The sequence below is a fragment of the Trichosurus vulpecula genome, chromosome 7 (assembly GCF_011100635.1).
Source record: "Trichosurus vulpecula isolate mTriVul1 chromosome 7, mTriVul1.pri, whole genome shotgun sequence".
NCBI lineage: Eukaryota > Metazoa > Chordata > Mammalia > Diprotodontia > Phalangeridae > Trichosurus > Trichosurus vulpecula.
The window spans coordinates 34411636-34434976 of NC_050579.1; the positions used below are offsets into that span (position 1 = coordinate 34411636).

Below are 23341 nucleotides of genomic sequence, written 5' to 3' on the forward strand. Positions count from 1 at the left end.
CTTTTAATATAATGGGGGGAGGGATGGGGGGGAGCTTTGCTTGTTTCCCAGCTTCCCTTTGGGGTGGTGGGGGGAGAATAGTCTCTTTGGGCACTTCTTCTCTAAGAGAAAAAATTAAGGGCCTGATTTAATAACTGATCTGGAAGGAGGGACTGTGGTGTAAATGTCTGGGACTTCAATCTTTTGGGGCAGGGCGGGGGGGGGGGGGTTGGGGGGGGAGGGAGAAGGAAAAATTTTTTGGAATTGAAAAAAAAACAAACAGGAAAAATATGCTTCTTTGTCTCTGAGAATCTCCCACCCCCCAAACCCAAAGTTGGGGCTTTGATTACTTAATGCTAGTCCTAAGATCAATTGTCCCAGGGTCTATGGCCCTCTCAGGACCTCAAAGCACTGCTTCCACCCAGTCCGTGGTGGGGCAGTCTGGAAAGAGTGCTGCATTGAGTCTGATCCATCCCTCGTTTTACAGATGAGGAAAACCGAGGCAGAGACAAGTTAGATCTAAGTGCTAAAGGCAGGATTCGAGTTGAGCTCTTCCTGCCTCTCACTTCAATTCTCCAGAGTCAGAGAATCTTAGTTCGAATCCTGACTCTCCTACTTTCTACGTGTTTAATCTGGAACGAGTCCCTTCCTCACTCTGGGCCTCAGTTTCCTTCTCGGTAAAATGAGGGGACTAGATGACCTGTGGGATCCCCTCTAGCTCTGAATCTGTGATCCTAAGGAGGGGAGAGATCACGATGGGACCCAGAGTCCCCTAGAAACTGCACAGTTCTGGTGTGGTCTCTGCGCGTCAGCTTCGGGGCTCCTGCTCCCCAGAGCCATCCCAAGCGCATCCATACAGCCACCCACCGCTAGGAGGAAAACACAGAGGCAGCCGTGGTGAAACATAAAGTTTATTCGGCTAAAAGTGACGCAAAAATTCTTAAAGAGCTCTTTGGCAGCCGATTATCTGGAAATCAGACCATGTGAGGGGGACTGGAGTACAAAAACCTCCCCCACCGCATGGGCTGCTCTCACGCTCCAAGTCAGGCACCAGAGTGACTTCAGGGGCAGGGGGATTCAGACTTGGATGACTCTCGGGGGAGAAGGCGCTCAGATTCATCTGGCACACAGGTACTGGCTCCTTGCTCTTTTCAGCCCACACCTCTCCCAAGTCTTGTTCCCCGGCAGAGAGCTTGGGAGCTGTCCTCTCCTCTCTCTCCAAGCCTCTTCTCTGTGGATCGGATTGGAGAGAGACAGTAAGTCGGACCGAAAGATCCCTGTGCTCTGTCCCTTGCCGCTTTTCTGGGCAGCCTCAAGTTTCCAGAGTGCTCCAGCGAAGAGGGAAAGCAGGGGAGAGGAGCGGGGCCGAGCAGGGTCTGGGGGCTTGGGTGGGGATGCTCTGGACTGCGGGTGTCTCTGTAATGAGTGAAGGCCTGGCTAGGGGAAAGGGGCACGACAGAGAGAAGTTCTCCGTGTGATCGGGGGCGCTGGGAGAGAAATTTGTTTAGTCTCATTTGGCATTGACTTTGCATCTTAAGGGAAATTTCGTTTCTTGTGGTTCCATGCCTGTTGCCTCACCCAGGCACTTCTGCAGGGACCGTTCCCATTTGACACGAATGCCCGAATACTGAGAGAAGTGGATGAATGAACACATGGTTACGCAGGCTGGGTCCCACTCCCTGAGCCAGCATCCCCGGATCGGCCGGGCGAGCAGCGTGCTCCACCGCTCCACAGGGCGTTCGGAGTTTCGGTCAAATTCAAATCCTTGTTCAACACAGCTGAAACAGATGAACTTAATGTGGATTTCATGCATTTATTTATTTAGTTAGTTATTTTTGCCGTGAAGCCAGTGAATCAGTGCGGTGTGGGTGGAGAGTACTGGACCTGGAGTTAGGAAAAACTGTGTTCAGATCCTGCCCAGAGACAGAACTTAGCGGCTGCCCCCGGTCCTAGTTTCCTTACCTGTAAAATAAGGTTAATAACGCTCGTAATAGTAACTCACAGGATTGTTGTGAAGCTCAGATGAGGCATATAAAGTTCTTTGCCAACTTTAAAATAGTACGTATGTTATTATGATGATGATGATGTCAGTCTCTTTAAGAGTTTGCAAAACTCACTGAAGCCGGAGAGCTCCGAGCAGCTGGTTCCCTTCCCCACCAAACCTACTCATGTTAAATGAACATTCGCCGATCTGGAAGGGACCTCAGAAACTGTGGGGTCCAATCTCTTTATCTGTACAGATGAGGAAGCCAACGGCCAGGAAAGCAGAATGACTTGGTCAAAGATGTAGAGCTGGTAATGGTCAGAGGCAGAATTTGAACCCAGATCTTCCCACTGCCAAATCCAGTATTCTATCTACTACTCTTTGGCTATCTATTTTTCCTGAGTAAATGTGTATGTGATCTGTTTTGACTAGATGAACCAGGTCAGTGGATTATTTATAAGTTTGCTTAGCTCCCTTTATGGTGAGAGAAGGGCAGCTGGTCCAAATATCGAGTGTCTTTTGCTTTCCATCCCATCAGGAAATGGCCGAAGAAATCTAATACTGAGGTTAGTGTGGAATGTGATGGGACAGAGGAGCGGATCAGGGGAAGAGATCCATGCCTACCTAGCCTGTCTCAGGAGAGATGGGGTTGTGGAAGTTGGCAGCTTGGGCCCTATGTCCCATCATCAGCTTTGGGACAGAGCCCTTCAGAAGGTTCATGGCCATCCTCTCAGCATTTCTGCTGTGGAGAATGACCTGCTGCTCAGGACTGTCGGCACAGGAAGCCCATAGCTCGTGAGATGCAAGATATTTTGGTTTTTTTCTCAGGGAACCAGAGTGAGCGATGATTTTGACATGGCTCCATCAATGAATAAAAGTCCCTTCCTCCTACTAACTGGACATAGGCAGTCCAATTAGGAAACCTCAGGGATGTTGCCTGCCAACAGAGTAATCCAAATATATTTTTCATTACTAGTTACTCCTGCAAGCCTCTGAATGTGCTATGGGAAGCAGGGACGGAATAACACGGTAGGCAGTTGTTGTTGGGCATCAGTAAGAACAAGGATAAATCTGGCTGGCCCCCCTGAGCAAGAGAGGGCTGACAGATTTTCCCAAAATCTTCAGGTAAGAGCTATTCATGGTTAGGTGCCTGTTGAATTCCTTTTGATAAATATACTGGAAGCACACACTCTTATTGGAAAATGTCTCTCTCCAGACCAGACACTGTCTTAGGTGCTGGGGATATTAAGTCAAAAAACAAAACAATTCTTGCCTTCAGGGAGTTTACCTTCTCTTGTAGAGATACACCATGTACACAGATAAATAAATGCAAAATATTTACAAAATGATACAAAATGACTTCAAGAGGGAGAGTAGTACCTGGGTGGATCAGGGAAAGTTTCCTGCAGGAGGAACCTTAAAGGAAACTAGGGGCTTCTGAAATTCAGTGCTGTCTAGTAGATAGAGCATCTGGCTTGGAGTCAAATGTTCTAGGTTCAAATTCTGCCTCAGACACTTAGTCATTGCCTGATCCAGGGGCAGGGCAGGGGGGAGCCCTTACTTCTCTGGGACCCAGTTGTAAAATCTAGATCTTGTACTAAGTGCCTTCTAACTCTAAGTATATAGACTGATGAAGATGGTGAGGTGGGGTGAGGAGGGAGTGGACTCCAGGCATGGCATTAGGGCCTACTTATGCAAAGTGATGGTAGAAGAGGACATGTACACTTGGATGTTTCATTGTACTTTCTCGGGGGAGTGGGGGTGGGGTAGCACTGGAAACTCTTCCCTACAGCAGCCTGGCCAAAATATCCTGAATGCACCAGCAAGCCAGTACAGGAGGTTACCTGGGTAATGTCATACACCAGAGATAATAATGCAAGGCGCTCCTTGGAAAGCAGCTTGGGAGGTTTAGCTTTTGGTGTGTTGAGAAGACAGATACAACAGGGAGAGGTCACAAGTCTTTGCCTTTATCCAAAGGTGTGCCCTGGGAGAGTGAGTCTGAAGCCAGTGTGTTCTAAGTCAATGGACTTCAGTGAGGGTGTGAGCTCTTGTTCTTGACTGCCCATCCTGTCCCACCCTCTCTCTGTTTATATTTGGCAATCACAGAGTCACAGCTCAAACAATGAGCATAAAGAACTCTCCCATGGGCCCTGGATCCCCATGGCAGGAATGACTGATGCTCTGGTCTCTGACCACCTCTGTGGTCCCTTTCTCAGGTGTTGTGCTGTCTCTCTCATGTGCGAGTCAATGCCTATACCATTTCTGCAGAACATTCTTAAGCCAAAGTCACTGTACTCCACATCTGGAGACAAGAGTACCAGCTCTGCTGGTAAGATTTACAAAGTAAGATTTACAAAGGGCTTTCACCCCATTAACCCTGAGACATTGATAGTGCAGTATCTATTTTTTCAGTAGGATCAAAGAGGTCAGGGAGGTGCCAGCTAACAGTTACTCAGCTGGTAAGTACAATAGGCAACATTTGAACCCAAGTCTCCTGACTCTACCCAAATACTTCTTCCCTAGTACCATGATGTCTCTAGAGTATTTGTGTGTGAATTACCTGTGTAGCCCAGGGAGGCTGCTTTCCTCTCTGTATCTCAACTTCCTATAGCACTAAACTTGGGTGGGGGTTGGATTTGATGGGCTCTAAATTCCCTTCCCCCACCTAAATCCTCCTAACCACTCTCTGATGTTTTTTTTTTTCTCAATCCATACAATGTCTTATGTAGTAGTAATGGGCTGGGCACAATAAACACTTCAGTGCATTTTATTTTCCTTACAGATTCTGCTAATTAACTTAGTAACTAGCCACGGTGAATTGGGAGAAAGGATGTGTGTGGAATGGGATCAGGTACTGAGCACAACACCAGGGGACTGGATGCTGCCTTAGGAACATCTATTATGTGTGGGAAGAAAGCAATATAGCCCTCTTCCCTTATGTGTGTATAGATGCTTAGCCCAACTTTGTGAATAGATACAAAGAACTAACCAGCCCATATATTTTCTTTTCTCTTTACAAAATCACCCTTTCCACTCAAAATGTCAATACTTTACTCATTTTTAGATCCGATCCAACACCAGCCAAAACATCTATGGGGTCCTCGATAGAATTTCAAAAGTCATAACAAAATTAATATGGAAAAAGAGAAGGGTAAAACTACCAGAGGGGGGGACTATGGAGAAAAAAAACCTGGTGTTGTTGGGCATCAATGGGCACACTATTGTGCAAACTGGCTCTTGGATCTCAAATGTACTGTAAAGTACATTTATACAAATGGTTAATACTGGATCAAGATTTTTTTAAACAAAAGAAAAACTATAAATCAATAGAAAGTCCAGAAACAGAATTAATATACATGAGATTAGTGTTTGAGAAACCAAAGCCTAAAATATAGCAAGGAAGAGAACACTTATTTAATAAAAGCTGTTGGAAAAATTGAGCACGGTGAAGAGTGGGTTAACATCATATACTACAATGATCTCTGATTGGATTAATCATCTCCATATTTTTAAATCACAAAAAATAGAAAAAAAGAAATAGTATATTAATCTCAACTGCAACAGGGAGGAACAAATTTATTGACAAATAGGAAAAATATTGGAGACAAAATTGAGGGAGCCGATTATATGAAGATAAGAGGATTTTGCATGATAAAGTAATATCTCTAAAGTGAAAGAGAATGGATTAGGAGAAAATATTCACAGTAAATAGAGCTGATAAAAATCAGACATAGAACATTTATAAGGAACTAATACTGACTTATATGAGTAAAACTTACATTTATAGGAATATCCCCACATTAATATATTTCTTCAAATGGAGAAATTATCAAAGGACATGCTAAGGCAGGTTTTGAAGAACAAATACAAATTGTTAATAACCACAAAGCAAGACATTTGAACTAATAATTGGGAAAATAAAAATCAAAACTTGAAGAAACCATCTTCACTACCATCCAATCAGCAAAAATAGCTCAAAACAATCATATTCAGTGTTAGAAACAGGCCCCCACTAATTGTTGGTGGCATTATAGAGGTAGGGGTGGGGAACCGTTAGCTTCGAGGCCATATGTGGTCTTCTAGGTCCTTGGGTACAGCCTTTTGACGGAGTCCAAGTTTTACAGAACAAATTCTTTTAGTAAGAGAATTTTTTTCTGAGAAATTTGAATTCAGTCAAAAGTCTGCACTTGAGGACCTAGAGGGCCACGTTTGGCCTCAAGGCCACAGGTTCCCCATCTCCTGGATAAGCTTTTTGGTGAGAAATCTGGATACATACGATAAGGCAGCTGGGCATGACCTCTTTGACCCAATTGTTCTACTCCTGGGACTTTATCTTACAGATGTTAATAAAAGGAAAAAAAAAAGAAGGGGCACCCATTTCTATGAAAACATCTTTATTCGTTAAAGAGAAAAACTAGAAATGACCCATCTGTCCAGAATGACTGCGAAAATTGTGATATTTGAATATAATGGCACACTATTGCACCATAAATGATAAATGTGAAGAATTCAAAGATACAGAGAAAGACTTTCATGAAGTCATGCAAAGCTAGGTCAGAGAATGAGATTAGCAAACACATTTTAAAATACCAACAAGAGTGACAAAATTATGTGAGTACCCAGGTAGAAAAGGGATTGAAGGAGATACAGAACAAATAAATGACTTGCTATTATTTTGTTGAACTTTATATTTTTCTAAGCAAAATATAAGTCATTTGGATTTTAAGAATTCATTTAGAGATCTTTTCCATATTTTGATTCTTTGTGAATTTTATGTGCTTGACAGCATTACTAAGTTTATAGGAATTAAAAGTAAAATTAAAAATAATCTTGCCCTATCTCCAGAGGACACTTACTAGCTATGTGACCCTGGGCAAGTCCCTTAACCACTGTCTGCCTCAGTTTCCTCAAATTGGGGATGACGATAGCATCTATATCCCAGGCCGGTCGTGTGGATAAAATGAGGTAATATGCATAATGCACTTTTCCAACCCTAAAGTGCTATACAAATTCTAGTTATTATTATTGTTGTTAATTAGAACCAGGAGTCAGAAGCCGTTGAGTTTAACCCCCTTATTTTACAGATGAGGAAACTGAGACACAGAGAGGCCAAGACATTTGCCTAGGGCCACATACTTAGTAAAATGGCTGAGGCAGGATTTGAACTCTGATCTTCCTGCCTCCAAGTCTCAGTCACTACACCCAGCTGCCTCCCATGTCTCTTTCAGTTCTGACACTCTGCAGTCCTTATAGATCCATCAGACTTTAGGCTGAGAGGGTGTTTAGCCATGACCTTGGCCAATCCCTCGTTGTATAAATGGAGACCCATCCTGGTTGGTAGATGTAATAGCAGACAGGCTAGCAGCTGAGTTGTGGGAGAAAGGGCCTCTGAGGCCTGAGCCATGTCAACAAGATCCTTTCAAAGTGACATAGCCCTTTGTCTGATGGGGTGAGATAAGATGGTGTGAAGAGCACCCAGTAGTGACCATTCCCTGACTCTAGCACAGGAGAGAATTGTGACAATCCAGGGGATGAGCATCCCTGCTGCCCTGCAAGTGATCATAGGAGTATCATTAGCTATAGGCTGAAAGACAAAACCAGATGGATCTTAATGCTACATAGTCATTAAGTAAGGACATAGTGAGCTAGGGGAGAGCTCCCAGAGCAGAAAAGCGGCCAGATATGTTAATCTCATAGCAATGTGGGGCAGAAACCATGCCAGGCCTGGGGAGGATGGTGGTCTGAGGTTGCCAGATCAATGACCCATGGCCAAAGGACCAGGAAAGGCTTCTCACAGTATCGTCACACCCTCAAAAGCAGTCTGAGCCTAGTGATCTAGGGAGAGAAGGAAGATAAAGGAAAAAGATTAAAGAGGAGAGGGGAAGAAAGAGGAGAAAAAGGAGAAGGGAGAAAGAAATAGGAAAGAAAAGAGAAAGGAAAAGATAGAGAAAGAGAGAATGAGAGAGAGGAAAGGAAAGGGGAAGAAAGAGAGGAAAGAATGAAAAAGAAAGAGGGAGGAGAGAGAGGGAAGGAAGAGTGAGAAATGAAGAGAGAGAGAATAGATAGAGAGATGGGAGAGAAAAGAACAGAGAAAGGGAGAGGAGAGAGAAAAAAGAAAAGAAGGGAGAGGGAAACAGAAAGAGAGAAGAAAATCAAGAAGAGAAGGATAGAAAAAGGAAAAAGAGAAAAAGGAGAGAAGAAAGGGGGAAAAGAAAGGGGAGAAGAGAGAAGAGGATGAGATTCAGATCCTCAGACCAAGGCCACTCTTCAAGGTCTATAGGTTAAGAGCTCTGCCCCAGGGAAGGAGTCTGGCTGCTGACAGGATAGAAAGGGCTAGAGTTTATATGGGGGGCAGGGGGTACAGTTTAATGTTTGTGTTTTTAAAATGTAAAGGTTTGCAAAGAAGCAAAGAATCTGCGAGTTGGGAAGGTCCTTGGGAGTTGCCTAATACAATTGTGTTGGAAAGTTTGGGGCTCTTGATTTCTTTCCAAATAGAACAGTTTGTTTTTTACTACTGACATGGATAAATGGTTTACATCATGTTTCTACAGCTAACAATTAAATTCTAAAAAAAAATTCAACAAAACAAAATAACCAAACAAACCCAAAGTGTTCATCTCTGTCCTGAGCATCAATTTCTTTCTGTGTCTGACACTAGTTTTCTGGGGACACATAATGGAAGGGTTCCTCTAGACTGGAACATTTTTTGTGTGAATTTCCTGGAGCCTCAAGAAGCAGCCCTCTCAGAGTCATGTTTTTAAATGTATAAAATAAGAGCCCTAGGATTGTAAAGGAGACTAATTATACTGAAATGAAGTTATTAGAATTATCAGTGAAAATCAGTTCAAGGACCCTATGTTTAGAATGAGAGAGAGAGAGAGAGAGAGAGAGAGAGAGAGAGAGAGAGAGAGAGAGACAGAGAGAGAGAGACAGAGAGAGAGAGACAGAGAGAGAGAGAGAGAATGAACAAACAGATTAGCTGTCTCTCTTGTCTCTCCTCCTTGTTTCAGGGTGCAAGGAGGAGGAAATGTCCTGCTCCTGCTCCTCCTCCTCCTCTTCCTTCTCCTCTTCCTCCTTTTCTTTCTTCTCTCTAATCTCTTCTCTCACTTTCCGCTACCCTCTTCTTTCTTCATTCTATGGCGAGCCAAGAATGACCCTCATTATGGCTGATAAAAGTAAGAGGGATACCTGGTACTCACCTACCTCCAGGAGGAGAAAACTCATAAAGGGCTGAAGTGGAAACAGACGTAAGCCAGGACCAGCTGGTGAACCTCCAAAGCCTTTGAACACTCCCATGAGTCCCCTTTGGAATTCCTGCAAAGGTTTTTGTCTCCTCCTCTAATTAGATTGGCGTTTCCTCAAGCACCAGCTTTCAGGACAAACGATTCCTTATTCAGTCCTATTATTTCCTCCATGTTGTCTAATTACTAGTATAGTAACCGTCATTTTCTCCTCTTTTGCTGCAGATCCACAGTATTTCATCGATGTAATAGGTTCAAGAAGCTTTTGTGGGCTGGCCTGGGAACCCGACCATGTATAACATTGTTTCTATGGGAAAGTGCATTCTGGGCTCTCAACAACCTACTTCCAAGTGGCCTTCTGAAACACAACACATCTGGAAGTCAGGAAGCACCTGTTGTCCACAGAATCATAGCATTTTCGAGTTAGAAAGGATCTATGGTTTAGGATCATAGATTTAGATCTGGAAGGGACCCCAGAGGACAAAAGTCCAACCCCTTCATTTTACAGATGAGGAAACTGAGGCACAGAGAAGAGGTGTGATTTGTTTAAAATCACAGGGCAGCGTCAAAGGGGACATCTGAACCCACTACTCTGCTGTAGAGACAATCCTCTTTCCACCACACCGTAGTCATTTAGCCCCACAGGCATCAGGAAGGAATTTCCCAATGGAAAACACCCAGCAAGTCATTCAGAATTTGCTTGAAGCCCTTGAAGGAAAGGAAGCTATTATATCCTGAAGCCACCCATTCCACTTTGGGATGGCACTAATTATTGGAAAGCTTTCCTAGGTACTTTTTTAAGCCTAAATCTGTCTCTCTGCCCACCCCACTGCTTCTAGTTTGGGGGCCAATTCCTGTTTCACATGACAGTCTTTTAAATACTTGAAGATTTGTTTCCAGGCAAGTCTAAAATGCTATTTGGAGGGCCATGACAATCTTTTCCAGTTCATAGTGATTATTGAAATAATAATCCTGACAGAAACCTGAGGTTCTGCTATGAACCACTTGATATATGAGCATGCATGTGTGTGTGACAGAAAGAGACAGGGGGGAAGGGAGAGAGAGGGAGAGAGAAATAGAGAGAGGGGGGGGAGGGAGAGAGAGAGAGAGAGAGAGAGAGAGAGAGAGAGAGAGAGAGAGAGAGAGAGAAAGGAGAGGAGAGGAGAGAGAGAGAGAGAGAGAGAGAGAGAGAGAGAGAGAGAGAGAGAGAGAGAGAGGAGAGGTGAGAGAGAGGAGACAGAGAGAGAGATGGTGATGTGGCTGGGGCAATAGATGCCAAATTTGCCTCGTCATCTACTGAACAAACAATACCTTCCTTAGCACTCAAAATTGCCCCACTCACAACTCACAACTTGACAGGGTATGCCCTGGTTTGCCAAAGGCATAATGTTCAGAAATTGTAGGCATGGGTGGACCAATTGATTATTTGTACATGGCCCAATACAGATTGAGTTTTCAATCAGTAGTTCCCCAACTGCCTAATGTATGCTTGAGTCCTTGGGAGTTAGAAATAGGTGTAAGATACAAGTCCCTTCTCCCTTCCCCCCAGGAATGTATGAGGAGAATGATCTTTGGACTGGGGGAAAAATAACAAAAATAATTACCAGAGAACTCACACCCAAGATAAGTGAGATGGCAGGAGCCATCATATACAGTGTGAACTGCAGGTGAGGGTACAGGTGGTGATCTCTGAAATCTCTGGAGAATAAGAGGAGTAATGCAGGAATAGAGAGAATCAAGTGTCCAGATTTTCAAAAGGGAGGAAAAGATTCTCCAACCTATAGGTTGATGAGCTTGGCTCCAATTTCTAGCAAAATTCTAGGGAGTAGGTAGTGAGCAGATTGGGGGAATTCCTTGGTCATTAATTTAGAGATGGAAGGTGTCTTCAAGGTCATCTAATTCAACCGCCTTATTTTAAAATTGAGAAAATTGAGCCTAGAGATGTTAAGTGACTTGGGAAAGGGGAAGGAAATAAGCATGTATATAGCACCTACTGTATGCCAGATATTGTGCTAAGTGTTGGGTTGGTTTTTTTTTAACAAATTACAAACAAAATTACAAATTTTTACAAACTATTATCTCATTTGATCCTTACAATAATTCTGTAAGGCAGGTACTATCATTCTCCCCATTTGACAGTTGAGAAAACTGAGGCAAACAATTTAAGTGACTTGTCCATAGTCACATAGGTAATAAGTGGCAGAATCAGGCTTTGAATTTAGCTCCTCCCACTAAAACTCCAGTACTTTTAGTATGATTGGATTCCAGCCATGCATTTCACAAAGTCTTGTCCTTGTGGACAAGATAAAGAGATACAGGCTATACGATGGCACAGTTGGGTGGATTGGAAGGCACCTATGGCATAATGGACCAAAAAGTGTCCCCTATGACACTGGAATTGGAGTCAGAAGACCCAGGAGGCAGCACTGGTACAGTGAGAAGGTCCTGGTCTCTGGACCAGACCTAGACCAAATGCTAAAAACCTGGGTTCAAATCCTGCTTCTGACCCTTACCACTTGTATGACCTTGGGTTAATCATTTAAATTCTCTGGATGTCAGTTTCCTCATTTTTGAAATGAGGTGCTGGGATGAGGTAGCCTCTGAGGCCCTTCTAGTTCAACAACTATTGTCTCGGATTTGAATCCTGCCTTAAAACACTAGCTGTATGCATTTGGACAAGTCACTTAGCCTTGGTTTTTTTCTCGTTTCCTCATCGATAAAATGTCAACAGTGTGATAAGGCAGTCACAGATGTGATCTTTGGCTGTGTAAACTTAGGCTGGTGTAATAGAAGAAGGGGTGAGGTGAGAATCCTGCCATCCTTTGCCTTGGTCAGAATACATCGAGAAAATTGTGTTCGGCTCCGGGTCCCACTTTTTAGGAATGACACTGAGAAGCTAGAAGATGTCTAGAGAGAGTGGCTGTGATGGTGAAAAGATTGAAAAGGATGTCACAGGAGGTTTGGGAAAAAGGAAAACAGAAGAGATGATGGCCATCAAACATTTGCCGATTTATCATTAATTGGGTGGGTGCCAAAGGAGAGCAATTACAAGGTGCAATGTAAAGAATAGTGAATTTGGCACCATGGGGCTTGAGTTCAAATCCTGTCTCTGATACCTTACTACCTCGGTGACCTTAGGTTATTTTCTCTTGGTGGGCCTCAGTTTCCTCATCCAAAAAAAAGGAGGGGGCACACTCAGCTCTAGATCTACACTCCTATTTAACTCCCTGGGCCTTGGCTTCCTCATCTGTAAAATGAAGACAAGGCGACCTCTGAAGTCTCTCTGAGCTCCTGATCTGTGATATCGTGATCTGAAAAGGGGCTGGAGGAAGATTTCATTTCAGTGACAGGGAAAATTTCCCGCTAGTTGGAGCTGTCCAAATGGGAAGGTGGTTGTCTTGTGTGGGGAGGAGTAGGCAGTGAGTTCTCCATCTCTGGAAGTCCTTAAGCAGAGACCTCATGACCACATATTGGGGTTGTTGTAGGGCAGGAGTCCTCAACCTGGAGTCCATGGACCGCATTGGTGACTGTGGATAGATTTCAGGAAGTTCATGAACATGGATGGAAAAAAGATTGCATCTTTAATTTCACTAGCGGATGCTAACATTAACTCTAACTGAAATTTAGCATTTCCTTCAATTATTTAAAAATATTATTCTGAGAAGGGGTCCATAGGCTTCACCAGATTGCCAAAGAGGTCCAGGACCCACAAAAATGTTAGGAACCCCTTTTGTAGAGGGAATATCTTTCCAGTTAGACCCCATGACCTACAAGGTTGCTCCTAACGCTGAGATTCTGGGATCCTATAGTTCAGGAAGACAAGCTATATACACCTTAAAAAGTAAAGACAGGTAAGGCAGTGTGTGAGAAGCATAAAGTAGGCCAAAGAATCCTAGGGGCCTGAGCCTCCAGGGAAGACTTCATTTTAGAAGGTAGGCCTTGAATTTGGGTTAGAAGGATAAACCAGTAAAGAAGCAAATAGAAGGAACTGGGTGGGCCAACATGCAGAGATGAGACTATTGTAGGCATGGTCAGGGACAGTTAACAGACCAGTCTGGCTGAATCCTAGGCTTCACCTGTGGGAGAAGGGGAGATCACATTCAAATGATCACTTAGAAAGGTATAGTACCAGTAGGAAGAGTACTGAATTGAGGCCTACATCCTAATTCTAACTAAGGCCAGCAAGTCCCATAACCCTGTAGACCTCACAGGAATGGTGTGAGGATCAATAGGTCAAAAAAAATGGGAAAGTATTTTGAGAATAAAAGTAAAACATAAAGAAAGGCAAGTGGGAGCTCTAGTGAGTAAGCACATGATTGTGTCCCCTCCTAGAAGGAATAGAGGGAGGGCTTTGTGACTCTAAATGTCTAAATGGCTGCCAGGTTCAAGTAAGCTGCCCTGTATCTAAGGCCCAGGATTCCTTCCTTCCTTGCTTCCTTCCTTCCTTCCTTCCTCCCTTCCTTTAGAATTGGGTAGCTTCCCCTTACTTCTGATAAAGTTCTACCCACATGTCCAATCTAGTCCAATTCAGTCCAGCAAGCATTTAAGTATCTCCAAGGTGTTGTACTGGGCTAATAAGAATACAAAGACAAAATTCAAAGACAATTCCAAGGTTGTAAACTTGGAGACTCTAAATGAATGTTGATGCGCTCAAATAAAAGCAAGGAGTTTGGAGGAGAGGGGAGAGAAGTTTTGGCCTGAGATGGTGATGGGACATTCATAACGTGGGAAATATCTGCCAGGCAGTTAATGATACAGGAACAGAGACAGACTGGGGGTTAGATATATTGGGTGTCCCCAAAGTCTTAATGCCATTTTAAGCTAAGACTTAAAACTACATTAAAATTTTTGCGATATTTTATATATAGATCTGGGACTTATCTACATAGAGAGACCCAGGGTGATGGGTCCAAACACTGTGATCGCTATAATTTACCCTCATCACCAGCATATTGTGGACACTCGAGGCATATTAAATGATGACTGAAAAGTTGAGGATAAGACCCAAGGGAAGTCTGGGCTTTTTGTTTGAGCAGAAGGCTCCCAGAACACAGGCTCATAGATTGAAAGGCAAGGGACCTTAAAGATCATTGCCCCCTCATTTTCTAAGTGAAAAAACTGAATCTCGAAGTTAAAATGCCTTGCCCAAAGTCGCACATGTAGCAATGATTTTTTTCTCGTCTTATTGTTTTTTTTGTATTTATACAATAGACATTGCCCCTTAACCCACCCTACTGTTAAATCTTCCTTTATAACAACAACAAAAAATTTCAAAACCAAATAAGTGACTGTAGCTGACTGTGTATGCCACATTCCACACCCATAGTTCTCCTCCTCTTTACTGAGAGAGGAGAAGACATGGAAAAAGTAGTAACCATTTGAGCCTTTGATTCCAAATCATCATGTTGCCTCTATGCCACAGGACATAGGAGAGCCTATGGGTCTACTCCAAACTCATTACATTAAATTAAAAAACTTCCAAGATGAGAAATTTTTTGGATTTCTGGTCTGCCTTTGGAGTGTTTTGTTGGCATAAGTCAGTTTCACAATATATGACTAAATTCCCTGGATTTTATACCCAACGTGCAAAAATGAGTCCAAGTCCCCAAGGGTGACTCAGTACCTTCTTCTTGTCCAGATACTTCTTGCCTAAGGCTACTTTCCTCTCATATCAATCTGACCTCCACTAAAGTCTTCCCCCAAAGCCTCCTGGGAGTGTGGAGGTCATTCTGGGGTCCCAAAGGCCATGTCAGTGAACCACAAGTCCTGGGAGGAAACTCCAAAAAACCAGAGGTTTCACGCATTGTCCAGTCTGTATGTCTGTGGTCCCACAACCAGCCTAGAAGAGTGGGAGAGTCTTATCACCAGATGGCTGGCCTCCGGGGGATGGATATTTTTGGCCACAGGCACTCATAAAGAATGTCTACTGGGATATAGAAGGATTATGATCTGAATCCATGAATGGGTATATTTGAACTAATTTTGAAAGAAATTAGGGATTCTAAGAAATGGAGATGATAAGGGAGGGTGTTCCAGACATATGCAAAGGCAGAGATACAGTAAATGGGATGTTATTTGCAATCTACCCATCCTGGTGAAATCACAGATCCTGTAAGTATCGAACAGTCAACCTCTGTGAAGGGCCCAAGTCTCTCACAAAGAAGTAACAAGGGGCAAGGAGCTGGCTGGCATTCTGGAGTTTTATTTCTGCCCTTCTTGAACCCGTGCAGCATCCAAAGCTTAGTGGTTTCTCAGTCTATCCATCCTCACATCTTCTGACACCCATAAAGACCAGCACACTTTGTCCCAAGACTGTCCTTCAGGGGATAGCCAAGCCCACGTGGGCAGGCTGTTGCAAATGCAGAGTAATTTGGGGGTGGGGGAAGCCCGGGTGTTAGGATATGCTTCAATGGGAAGGTGGCATTTGTAGAGCTTGAAAAAAGTGAGAGATTCTAGGAGGCAGAAGTGAGGTGTGAATGCATTCCTGATGGGAGATGAATGTCAGCCCAGTCTGGCTGAAACACAGCCTGCCTAAAGGAGGGTAATAAGCAATAAACCAGGAAAGGCAGGCTAGGCTGGAGCGAGAGTGTGAAGGGATTTAGAAGCCAAACAGCAAAGTTTGTATTTTCTCCTGGAGGCAGAAGGGAGACATTGGAGTTTTTTGAGCCAGGGAATGACATAGTCAGGTCTGCACTTAGGAAAATTACTTTGGCCTTTGCGTGGAGGATGGATTAGAGGGAGTAGGGAAACAGTTAGAAAGTGATTCTAACAGTGCAGACTAAAAGGTGAGGAATGTCTGAACTAGGATGGTGGCTATGGGTGTGGAGAGAAGGGACAGACCGCAAGAGATGTTATGGAGTCAATGAGATTTGTCAACTGATGGAAGGGAGTGAGGAGATGAGGATGACTTTAAAATTGTGAGTCTGGAGAACACTGTACACAGTAACAGCTAATGACCAACTTTATAGACTTAGCTCTTCTCAGCAATGTAATGATCTAAGACAACTCCAAAAGAATCACAATGGAAAATGCTATCCACATCTAAAGAAAGAACTGTGGAGTCTGAATGCAGCTTGAAGCATACTATTTTCACTTTGTTTTTTGTTTTTTTTCTTTCTTGTGGTTTTTCCCTTTTGTTCTGATTCTTCTTTCACAACATGACTAATGTGTACATATGTTTAACATGATTGTACATGTATAACTTATATCAGATTGCTTGCTGTCTTGGGGAGGGGAGAGAAAAAGGAGGAAGGGAGAAAAATTTGAAACTCAAAGTCTTACAAAAATGAATGTTGAAAACTATCTTTACAGGTAATTGGAGAAAAAATACTATTAAGAAAAAAAAGATTCTGAACCTAGACTAGAAGCATAGTCCCTTGACAGAAATAGGCAATTTTAGAAAGGGAAGGGAGGGTTTGGGTGGAAAGGTAATGAGTATAATTATGATCATGTTGAGTTTGAGTTGTCTATTGGAATCCAGTTGCAGAGATTGCAAAACCAATATACTTCTTATTTCTAAATGACAAGCCAGGATGCCATTAGCCTCTGCAGGCTATGGCCCAGAAATACCACAGGCTATAAGGTCTTCCTTCAGCAGATCTACATAAAATCTCATCCTGTCAGATACTTTGAGGCCCTGCCTAGTAAAAAAAAAAATGACTCTCAGAGAGTGAGTGCCTAGGATCATGGTTCTCTTTGCTCTCGTTCTATAATAGCCATGGATAATATGAAGCCTGAGGGGGAAATTAAGAGTTCGAAATGCTGGATGTCCAGACATGCTTTGGCAAGCAGGCAGAAATGATCTCAGTTTATAATATGCAACAGAAATTTTTTGGTTCTTTTTTTTTAATCCCCTCCCTAGAGTTGGTGCTTGTTTTTGTCTTGAATACAAAGCAGTTTGTTTAATTCTCTTCAGGTGCTCCATTAAGCTAAGGGCAAGTAAGACACTGAAAGAGGCTCCTACTACCTGAGCTCAGGCATGCCTGCTTGGCTGCCTTTATTGTCCAGTCTGGAGGGAGAACGGTTCCAACATGGCAGGAGCTAAGTTCTAGGCCTGACTCCACCACTATCTCTCTGTGCAGCTTTGGGCAAATTTGCTTCGTCTCTTTGGGCCTCAGTCTACTCACCTGTATGATGGAGGTGATGATTTTTGTCATGCTTTATCTCACAGGATTATTTTGATATTAGCAAGGCGGGGCAGATGTGTCTAAAGAAGAGCTCTGTAACATTGTGGGATATGTGAGTGTGAATATTTTAACTTGAGATCATAGTCATAGAGCACCAGTCACTAGACTGCCACCAACAGGGTCAAGGACACAAAAAGGGGGTTAAGAACCCTTGAGGAAGATTCTGCACCTGCATCCTGTCTTAGCTCTGAGGCAATATTGACATGTGAGGTTAAAGTGTAGGACCCAAATAAAAGATCCCCAGGTCTATTTAGAATATACTGACTGGAATAAGGCAGAGAAATATAATCATGGGCATTTTCAAAGGGCAGGGCCTTCTGATGACTAATGACAGTTCTGTACTTATCCAGTGATTGCTCACCTGTGGAAAGGGTGGGAATTCAGATTCATAATGGCAAAGAAATGAAATCAACTTTCTTATTTGCAGGAGATTTGCACAGAGGATGTGCCAAATGAATGTTTATTCTATTGAAATGAATTGGCCTCTTGGCAGAGCTGCACTAATTAGCCCTGGCTGCTTCTGAGTAGCCTTGTAAAGAGCTTCCCACTGTTGGCATTTCAGATTGTAGAGAAGAGTGTGAATAGAAAGTGCCTGGCACTAATGTAAGAGATGATGCCCCTAAACAAGGGTGTGTTTTGACTTGCCCCCAGTGGTAGTGACCTTAGAGCTAGAAGAGATCAGAAATCAGCTAGCCCTTCCCCTATCTATTTGTAGATGAGAAAACTGACGACCAGGAGGAGAAGTGATTTTTCTAAGGTTGCATACGTGGTTAGTATGTGTTATGCCACGCCTTCAATGCACTCTAACCTGTGTATCCATTAATACATGGGTAGAATGAATACCCAACAATGGCTGAGGGCACACAGGGAAACTGGCAATATGGAACCCATGTCTGCAACCTGGGCCTCATTTGCATCAGTCCATTCCAATACAATCCATTCCAACCTAATCCAACAAACATTTATTTTTTTAAATTAAATTTGAGTTTTTTTCAGTTAACAAGCATCTGTATTTTCTTTCCCTCCTCCACAATGGAAAAAAAGAAGAAAAAAACCAAAATCCTTGTAAAATATGCATTTTCATGCAAAACTAATTTCCAGTCTGAGCATGCTCAAAAATGTATGTCTAATTTTGCATATTTAGTCCATTGCCTCTCTTTCAGGAGGTGGGTACCATTCTTCATCATTGGTCCTCTGGAATAATGTTGATCACTGAATTTATCAGAATTCTTTACAAGTATTCATGTTTACAATGCTGTTACAGTATAAATTGTTCTGGTGATGCTCTGCATCAGTTCACATATAATTCTTCTCAGATTTCTCTGAAACTATTTCTTAATTGCTTTAGCATAGTCATTCTAAAAGACAGTTGTGCTATAGATTACAGCCGAAGTCACAGACCATAATTTGTTTAGCCATTCATTAAGTGCTGGGTACTCTCTTAGTTTCCAGTTCTTTGTTACTATGAAAAGAACTGCTATGAATATTTTTGTCTATATGGGTCCTTTTCCTTTATCTTTGATCTCTTTGGGGCACAGGCCTACTAGTTGTATTGCTGGGTCAAAGATCATGTACAGTTTAGTAACTTTGGGGGAATTCAGGATGATTGAGTCAATTCACGCCTATACCAACAGTGCATCAATGTAACTCCAACAAGTATTTATTAATTTGTTTACTGTGTGCAGAAGGACTGTGTTGGTGCTAGGGATATAATGATAAAACAAAAAACAAAATTCCTGCCCTCAAGGAGTTTGTGTTCTATTAGGCGGATGCAAGATGTAAAAACAGTAGATGGGACTGGACTTGTGTGTAGATGGGATTGGACTGGACTTGTGATTTCATTAGTGTAGAAGCTTCCAATGAGGAAAACTCCCTCTCTATCAATATGGGTTGGAACCTTCTCTAAAACTTAGAGTTTTAAATGGAGATTGAGAGGGTAGGTGACTTGTCCAGGGTCACACAGTTAGTCCATGCTAGAGGCAAGACTTAAACCCGGGTCTTCCCAAGGTAGGCTCTCTGTCAACTTTCCCATCATGTCTCTCAAAAAGATAAGTACATCCATGGTCATTAGAGGAAGAGAGAGAGGCTCCAAACACATGATTTCACTAGCCATTTGAGGTGGACTGATACCTTACACAATCCAGGTAGATGAAGATATATTATTCAACAAAAAAGATCCCAGAGGATGGCATTCCTAGAAACTAGTGAGTTTAGCTCCTCTCATCTCCTGGTCCCCAGTCTTTTCCATCTATTAGCCTTAGTGGAAGAAGTTGAGAGATTCTCTGAAGAGAACCCGGGATGTCGTAGATGTGTTCTAGAATAGAAGCTGCTCCCCAGGACCCCATGAAGGGGTTCTAGAAGGCATGGGTCATTTTGTGCTTGGGGCATATCTGACCACTGCTATGTAGGAGGAGGTCTGTGGAGAGCCTTGTTCTCCACTGGAAACATCCCTCACCACATCATGAGCCTCCTATGAGACTTGTAGCTCTCATTCATATAGTGCCACTTTCAAAGGAAGGGCTTCCCTCAAGACACCTCTGTGACAAAAGTCTCACAAGCTCTATTTACCCTATTTCACAAATGAGAAAACTAAGTCCCACAAGGTAAACTAAGGTACCCACACCACTGGGAAGTACAAGGAGAAGGGAGCCAAAAAGAAGTGTGTCTGCCAGTATATCTTAGGGGATGTAACCTGTCTGTCTCCTAGGAATCAGGCAGAGCTGAGCACCATTGTGTCCAGATCCCAAGCTCCAGAAGGGAGAGCTTTCCCATTTGCATAGGAGCTTAAAGTCAAGGCTCTTCCTTCCATACTTGGGCTTCTTCTACCTGTATGCTTTTACACATTCTCCTAGAGGTAGATGATAATGACACATATGTCAAGGATCCCCAAGGAGAATGATCTACTAAGTCTTATAGACAGAGGCAATATGAGGGAAGTGGGAAGCAAGGAAGAGAATAGGAAGCGGAATTGGCCTGAACAAAGTTGCTGTGAGGATCAATGAGTCAACGTGAAACCCTTAGTAGCCATAAAGTACCATACAAAGTCTAACGCAAAAGTGTAATAAAGAAGGGACAAAGTTCTAGGGAGTTTCGGGGTTCTGAAGGGAAAACCTTTCCTTACTGTGTCTCCTGAGGTCTCCCTCCCCAGGTCTGCTGGTTCCCCATGTTGCTTGCTTTGGATAACCCTGGGATGGGTGGGGAGGGGAAGAGCTAGGAGAAAGAAGAGATCACTCAGGACTAGCGTGCTTGGGAAGACCTTCCTGAAGAAGGTAGGTACCTTATAGACAATGACTTTTTTTTTAACAAGCTCTTTATCCTCAGTGCCTAATATAGTGCCCTATATGTAGCAAGCATTTAATAAGTTTGTATAATTGCATTAAATTGTAGCTACTTCAGCCTACTATTAAAGAATCAGTGGGGGTTTAGAGATGCAGAGACTTTGTAGCAGCTCAGAACAAAACCAGAAAGCCTTGATACCATCTGCCCCAGTTCAAGATGAGGGTGTCAAATGGTAGAGAAGCAGAGGTTGAAGGATAGGGAATATTAGCCAACTAGAGTTGGTTGTCAATAGACTTTTGAAGGTCCAGAAGAATACCTTACATGGCATACCAGAAGAATACCAGTCCATTTTACCATCTATCTTCCCTTAGGATCAATGCATGAAATCTAAAAACATCATTACACATCCTAGGTATAATAGGTTTATCCATCAAAGAGGTACTTGTTGAATGCCCATTACTATGTGCAAAGCACTATGGGTAATATAAAGAAGAATAAGGCATAGTTCCTGCTCTCATAGAGGTAATAGTCTAATAGGAGAGATAAGGCAGGTAAACAAATAATTAGTAGATTAGAGCCAGATTGGGCCAGGTTAATGATTTTACATGTCACCCTATAGGCAATAGGGAGCAAGATTCTCAAGCAGGGGAACGATATGGAATAGGATTCAAGAGACCAGGTTCAAGTCCCATCTCCATCCTTTGTTATCTGGATAGCCATAAGCAAGTCCCTTAATGTTTCAAACATTCAATTTCACCATCTGTGAAATGGGGATACTAATATTTGCAGGGGATTGGTATGAGAATCAAAGGAGGCAATGTGAAACACTGCAGCCATAAAGCACTGTGCAAAGGCCAGCGTGAAAGTGTAATAACAAAGGTTCGAAGTTGTGGGGAGTTTCAAGGTTCTGAAGGGAAACCCTCTCCCAGGGTGTCTCCAGGCCCACCTCCCTGGTTTTGCTGACTATTTATTTATGCTATATTTATCTCCTGTTACAATCCTTCTGATTGTATTGGCAGGGAGATGATGGGTTGGGCCAGTTTATTGCAGATGAGCCTTGAGCTGTCATTCAAGGGAGAGGGGGAGAAAGAGCTAAGTGAATGGAAGGGGTCTGATTGTCACAGGAAACTTTACATGGAGGTTTAGGGGTAGAGAGAGCGAGGATCAGGGGCAGGAAGCAGCAAGAAGGCTTACATGGCTGCCTTAGCTGGGGTGGACTTCAATCAGGCTACAAAAATAGAATCAGGGACCCACAGACTTTTAGAGGTTGTGCTGGAGCCACTTGAGTATTTGACTGTGGCATCTGATATCTCAGCTGAAATGTTAGTCATTTAATGTAGAGGTATATCCTTGACATAGGTCACGGACAGGCAAGGGGGCCTGGTAGCTCCAACAACACTAAGAGAGAAAACGACACTAGATTTGGGCTCAGTTATAAAACAAAATGAACAAGATGCCAGTCAGTTGCAGCTCATACTATAACCTTAACTTGGACTGCAAGTAGGCAGTAAAAATATCCCCAGCAACTAAAAATATGAAATGTTATCCTTTCCTGCTGCCTCTCTTCTGTTCATAAAGAAATGAAATCATCATCACCTTGTCTTAGGTGGTAGTCTGAGAGCTGGAGAGGTTGCGTCATTTGTCCACAGGCTAAGAAATACATATGCCTTAGAAGGTCACTAAATGAGCTCACAAATGAAAAAGGGGACCAGAAGCAAAAGAACAACAGAACTGACTTCTGTGGAAATTATGACCAACCGTAGCCCCAAAGAAGAGATAGGAGAAGGCACCTCCCTCCCTTCTCGGCAGAAGGGGGGAAGGGTATGGCTGTGGAGCTCTATACCTGTTGTCAGGCTTTTTCAACCTGTTGGTTAGTTTTACTGAATTGTTTTAAAGCCCAAGTTTTGCTTTAGAAACAGCGGGACTGTGAACAAGTCACACAAACCTTTCTGGCTTTAGTTTTCTTATCTGTAAAATGGAGGTGGTGAACGTAGTTTGTTAAACCTCTAACTGAGGTTGTTGGGGTTTTTTTGTTTGGTTTTTTTTGCCGTTTTCCTGCTGCCATAGTAGTCTAATGAAACCTACTGACTTCTCAGGGTGTTTTTAAATAATCGAAGGAAATGCTAAGTTTCATTTAGAGTTTGAGAAAAATAAAGATATACATATATATATATATATATATATATATATATATATATATATATATATATATATTCCCATACAAGTTCACAGTGCCCTGAAAATCTCTCCACGGACCCCTTCTTAAGAATCCATGCTCGACAATTTGGAACTATGCCCAAAGGCTATAAAACCATGCATACTCTTTGACCTCGCAATACCACTCCTAGGTCTGTATCCCAAAAGAAATTAAAAAAAAAGGACCTATATGTATAGAAATATTTATAGCAGCTCTTTTCTGGTGGAAAAGAATTGGAAACTGAGAGGATGCCCATCAACTGGGGAAAGGCTGAACAAACTGTGTTATGTGATTATGATGAAATACTATTGTGCTATAAGAAATGATAAGCAGGATGATCTCAGAAAAAAAAAACCTAGAAAGACTTGCATGAGTTGATGCAAAGTGAAATGTTCTGTGTACAAAGTAACAGCAATGTTGTAAGATGATCAGCTATGAACGACTTAGCTATTCTCAACAATACAATGATCCAAGA

General features: G+C 42.8%; 1 protein-coding gene across 1 annotated transcript in view; it reads left to right on the forward strand.

Annotated features, from left to right (window-relative positions):
* Positions 1–1015: 1015 nt before the first annotated feature.
* The window catches only part of SLC6A4 (solute carrier family 6 member 4), a 55214-nt gene continuing 32888 nt past the window's right edge, over positions 1016–23341 (forward strand). The window contains exon 1 of the mRNA XM_036767633.1: positions 1016–1110. The gene's annotated coding sequence lies outside the window, so the exon portion shown is untranslated. The remainder of the gene's footprint in view (positions 1111–23341) is intronic.